The sequence below is a fragment of the Rattus rattus genome, chromosome 1 (genome assembly GCF_011064425.1).
Source record: "Rattus rattus isolate New Zealand chromosome 1, Rrattus_CSIRO_v1, whole genome shotgun sequence".
In the NCBI taxonomy this organism is placed as follows: Eukaryota; Metazoa; Chordata; class Mammalia; order Rodentia; family Muridae; genus Rattus; species Rattus rattus.
The window spans coordinates 158,168,384-158,174,383 of record NC_046154.1 but is presented as its reverse complement, the minus strand read 5'-3'; the positions used below and the strand labels follow the sequence as shown (position 1 = coordinate 158,174,383).

At 32.8% G+C, this 6,000-nt stretch overlaps 1 pseudogene; it reads right to left on the bottom strand.

The window, feature by feature from the left end:
* Positions 1-491: 491 nt before the first annotated feature.
* Positions 492-6,000, bottom strand: part of LOC116889885 — a 52,332-nt pseudogene continuing 46,823 nt past the window's right edge.

Below are 6,000 nucleotides of genomic sequence, written 5' to 3'. Positions count from 1 at the left end.
GTGGGGTGGAAGTGTAAAAGTGGGAGTGGGGGCATCTTCATGAAATCAGGGAGAGGGAAGGGTGAGTATGGGAGAGTAGGGAAATGGGTTAACATATGAAATGTAAATACATAAAATAATCAAGAAAAGTGAAATTAAAAAACAAATTAAAAAAGAATCGTGACTCCAAAATATAATAGATATCAGCACAAAAAAACTTATCAAGTAAGTAAAACAGTGAAAGTTCATGAAATCATATATCAAATTACAGTGTTTTCAAAAGATTTATTTCACATGTTAATTTATTTTGTGTCCTCGACAAACAATAGTTGAATTCAGAATGTTGGTTTCTTCACTCTGTGATACCAGATGGTCAGGCTCCAAATATAACATTTGCTAAGACGAACATAACCCACAAAGCCATATTTGGAACAACATATTATAGCCTTATACTTGACAATTATAATGGTAGACAATTAGTAGTATTCAATTTTGTTGAAAAATCATGTGATCTATATTTTAAATAAAGTTTTACTCCTATGAAGTCTTTTATTGAAAACTGCATGAATGTTGTTTTTCTCTGATCTAAACAAAATAACATAGCATTTTGGAACAAAGATTAGGCTTAGAATGCTTGCACTGGAAGCTAAGATAGAGAAAATTTCTATAACTACCACAGCCTTCCCTGTAGTGCTGTGGTAGACAGGGAGAAAGGTGACCCAGACACAGCAGAACACCAGCATGCTGAAAGCCAGGAACTTAGCCTCATTAAACATGTCCGGCAGATTCCTGGACAAAAAAGCCATGAAGTAGCTAGCAATAGCCATGACACCCAAGTAGGCCAGAGTTCCATGGAAGGCAAGAGTTGAACCTGTGTTGCATAGAATGATGATATATCCATGTTCAGAGTGAGCATCCATTTCAACAAATGGAGGAGATGTACACAGCCATATACTAGTAAATAGTATTTGTATCAGGGTACAAATTGGAATGATCAAATTTGGGGCCCTTGATATCAGCAACCACCTTGTCTTTCTTCCTGGAGCAGTAATCTGAAAGGCCATGACAACAATGATGCTTTTGCCCAACACACATGATAAAGCCACTGTGAAGAGAAGTCTAAGTAGATTCTCCTGCAGGATACAAATGGTTGTGTTTGGGAGTCCAATAAAGAGTAAAGGACAGAGGAAACAGTGTGTAAGAGTTATGAGCAGGATGTAACTGAGAGATCTATTATTGGCCTTCACAACTGGAGTATCTCTGTAGTTTACAAAGACCCCAATAATAAGACCTGTGAGTGCAAAGAATCCCAGAGATTTGATCATGAGTCCCATCCCCAAGGGATCTTTATAGGACAGAAATGTTATACTTTTCTTGAGGCACTGTCTCTTTTCTGCATTTGTATAGTGAGTTTTTGGACACTTCATGCACTGTTTCATATCTGGTGGTAATAGAATTTAGTTGCAAATGCATGGTAAAGATTTCCCTTTATCCTAATATATTTTACAGTTACAAGTCATTGGATTGTTGTTGCAATTATGTTCACTTGTTATTTTAGTTATAAACAACTGAGTATTATAAGATAAATAATCCCAAAAGATAAGCATTATGCCGTCTTTCTAAAATCCCATTAGGAAAAGCAAATTATGGAGGAAAGGCTACTTTTCATCGTACACTTTATTAATATATCACTGAGGAAAACAGGCAGGAAATCAAACGAGGCAAGAAGTACAGGTGAGTCAATGGGGTGAGGTTTTGTATAGCCTTCCAGTAGTGCAATTTTCTAACTACTTTATTATGTACCTCAGGACAACCTCTAAGATTGTACCACACATAGTGGACTAGACCAGCCCACAGGAATCACTAACCACAAATATGATCAAGAAGCTTATAAACAGGCCAGTCCTTAAAGCCATTTTTTAAACTGTGGTTTCTTTTGTCATGTAAATTGTATCAAATTAAAAATCAAAACATTCAGGACACCACCTTCCTAAAGGCCACATATTTTTGTTGGGTCTTCAACTATTCCATGTTTTTTTCTCTTTTTAACAAAGTGATTTGTGTATATTTTTGCAATATGGTTGACACATTCTTTTAAGTCATGAGAATACAAAATTACCCAGCAATAAATACTTTAGTCCTTACAAAAGTTCTTATAAAACATTTCTTAATTTCAAAATGAATGTATGAATTCAATTTGAATGAAAATATTATTGACTGAATTTTCCTCTAAGATGATGGTGTTTTCAGATGTATGACACATTCATTTTTATTTATGATTTTCTTTGGTTTAGAATTTTTCTCATTCTCATGTTGATCTTGATTGGATTCCACTAAACATTTTTTTCTAAGTTCTTACATCTTTCCCCAACTCTTTCATTGTTTTGGCAGGAAGATGTCACATATACTAATATGAGTATGTGGATGTCAGGGTAAAGCTAGCAGGACTTATTTCTCTCATCTACTTTACTGTTTTGCGATCAAATTCAGGCCACTTTTCTGGGATGTAAGTTCCTTTACATGTTAAGTTCACCTCATAGCTAGTAAATTACTAAAGCATTAGAAGTCTTCAAGATTAAAATATTTTTATGAAATATCCTACTTAATAGTTAATTTAGGTTTCCTTGTTATTCTAGTACAAATTTGAAAGACTATATCCTTGTGAATCAATGTCCATGGTAAGAAAAATATATGTTTTTGGTAGTGTTTAATTTTACATATCATGCTGGGTATAACTTTCAATATTTTTGTAAAGGTTTCATTTTTAAAAATATTTTCTTTTTATTTTTTCTAAGAACATGTAAAGATTCTGTACATTTTTTCCTTTTATGGACAAATTTGCTTTTATTAGTATAGTTTATTCTGTATTACACTCTCTTCTCACAATATGAGACATCTTTCTCAGTATTTCTTTTAATGGTAATATCATATTCTTATATTTTTGTATTCTGCTCCATTTTTGTTTCATTTTTGTTGCTGTTTCATTTTAGCTTCTTATGAGTGTATTTTATAGAGAATGCCAATTCATTCATTAGTGATGATTGAACTGTAAGACAATTATTTACTTTGTGTAAGTTTAAAGGTTTGTCTTGAAATATACGTTAACACATTGTACCATACATCTTCAGTAGTTTAACTTTTTAGTGTTACACATAATTGCATCTGTCTTTTAAAAGAAAATAAAACATGAGATTGGTTTTGGCATTTATAATTCTTTATTCCATTCCATCGCTCCAAAATGAACACATCTCTGTAGAATCTAAACATTACTGTATACTGATGAAAGTATTTTGAGGTAATATGTAATACCTTCTATATCCACATAAAACTCATAAATGTAATTACTATGTCTTCAGTCTGCATAGATCAATTATAAAAAATCTAACAGTTGGTAGCCTTTATGTTCAGTCTCAATATGTCCCACAGAGGGAAAATATGTCTACTTCGTTTATTTTGAAATTATGAAAATTAATAAATAAAAACTAAAATTATCATATCCCTTTCAAAATTGAGAAACTTTTAATGCTAGGAATATATGCAAAATGAAAATTATGTTATGCAAAATTCTGAATGAACAAGCAAATGTCAATTTTATATCAATGATCATATTAGGAAATCCTCTCTACTTACCATTCTTATTCAACATGGAGGGTCACAAGACTTATTCTACCCCTGAAGATAACAGAATTTTCCTTTTGTTTATTTAACTTATTATGACAGTTTCTGAAATTTGCCAACTTTGCTTGGAACTAAGTATACTGCAATTTAATTAACTGTGATGAGATCCTAGGTGTGTGCAGCTGAGTTTAGCATATTTACTCCAACACTATTGAATGTACCCATATAATGGTGCAAAAAAAAGGTGGTCATGTGATGGGTTCTCATTTCAAAAGCTGTCAGACAACTTTCCCCACATTTATATTTTCTTTCTAATAGTTTCAATGAGGTTGTCCATGCATTTGGCATTAGAGAATTGATGAGTTAATGGTTAATATTACATATTATAAACTTTGACAACATCATCAATGTTGCCACAGTTATACTATTTCAGATGTTATCTAATTATATTTTCATGTACATTAATAGATATGTAAATAGTAAATTATAAAGGATTATTTATTCCTGAAAGAATATGTGTACATTAATAAAATGCTATACAAAATATGGATTCTACTTTCAGATGCATCCCATGAGCCCCTGAATATATCAGTCTCACAAAATGTTCACCCATTGTTTCAGAAGAATTCATTATTATGAAGATTTGGCAGTAAAATCTTGTTGTAGACTTAATTTAGAATCTTAATAATTCTGTATAACAAAGATAAAACAGAAAAATATTCCACTGAGGAAAGGAAATGAACTTTCTTGACACTACATATAAAAGATTACTAGAGAACTATCACAGTAAACTTAAATATGAATTTTACCAAGTCATAAGAGTGATTGATCCAGAACCATAGAGCCCAAAAATTTCTGTCAGAGACCTGCCACATAAGGAACATTAAGGGTAATCCCTTTCCCAATACCTACTACAAAAGGAACATATAAGAGCAAACCAACGAAATGGATAAATGTCTTGAAATACACACACAAACACACACACACACACACACACACACACACACACACACACCAGGACAATAAAAACATAAAGCACAACTATCCGGGAATGACAAATAACCCTACAAAAACACAATTAAGCTAAAAAAAAAAATGACCCTGAGGAATGCAATCTGAGAAACACCTAAAGAAATGCCATTTAAATCAGGAAAAAAAAAAAACCACTTTAAAATGAGAACAATCAAACCTCATCAAAAGATTTAAAGGTCATTGTTGGTGGGATTGCAGACTGGTAAATTCAAATAAATCTCAAGTTTTACAGATGCACCTGAGGAAAATACAATAAAAAGATGAATGAAATAAATAATAATGTGCAAGATCTGAAAGGAGAAATGGAAGCAATAAAGAAGGTATAAATCCTGTAGATGGAAAACCTAGAGAAGAGACCTGAAACAACAAATTCAAGAGACATCAGCAACAGAATAAGGAGATAGAACAGAGAATATTAGACAAGAAGATATAATTTAAAAAAAAACCTGATACATTACTCAATGAAAATATTAACTCAAAATAAGGGAATCCCAAAGAAGAGTTATATAAAAGACTGAAGTCGCTGAAGAGGTTTGTAATCTCATAGGAAGAACAATATCAACCAATCAGAATTCATCAGAGCTCCCAGAAACTAAACCACAGATCAATGAGTACACATGCAAGAACCTATGACTCCAGCCACATATGTAGCAGAAGCATTATCCACTATCATGGAGGAAAAGCCTTTCATCCTGTGGAAGTAAATTTCCCCAATATAGGGTAATGCCATAGTGTTGAGGTTTGAGTGTGTAGGTGGGAGTAGTAGCATCCTCATAGAAGCTGGGGAGGGGGCTATCAGACAGGGGGGAAAGAGGATAACATTTGAAATGTAAATATATAAAAATTCAATTTAAAAAAAATACAAGAAATCTGGAGTACCATAAAAAAAAACCAAAACAAACAAACAAAAAAAAACATAACTTAAGAATTAGAGAAATAAGCGAGGTTAGAGTCCCAGCTCAAAAGGCCTGAAAAAAATTTTCAATAAAATCATAGACAAAGTCTTTTCCAACCAATAGAAAAAGAGCCTACAAAAATATCTTCTAATCTCTACAAACCCACAGCTGGTAAGCCAGACTACTATACACTGCAAAACTCACAATCACCATAGATGGAAAACACAAGATATTTGAAGACAAATCCAAATTCAAGCTGTATCTCTCCACAAATCCAGCCTGATAGAAAATACTGCAAGAACAACTCCAACCAAAAGGATAACTCACCCAGAAAACAAAGCAAAGAAATACAAATCACACACACACACACACACACACACACACACACACACACACACACACAGACACACACACACACACACACACACACACACACACACAAAACCAGGACATTAAAATAAGAGGAATTAATAAT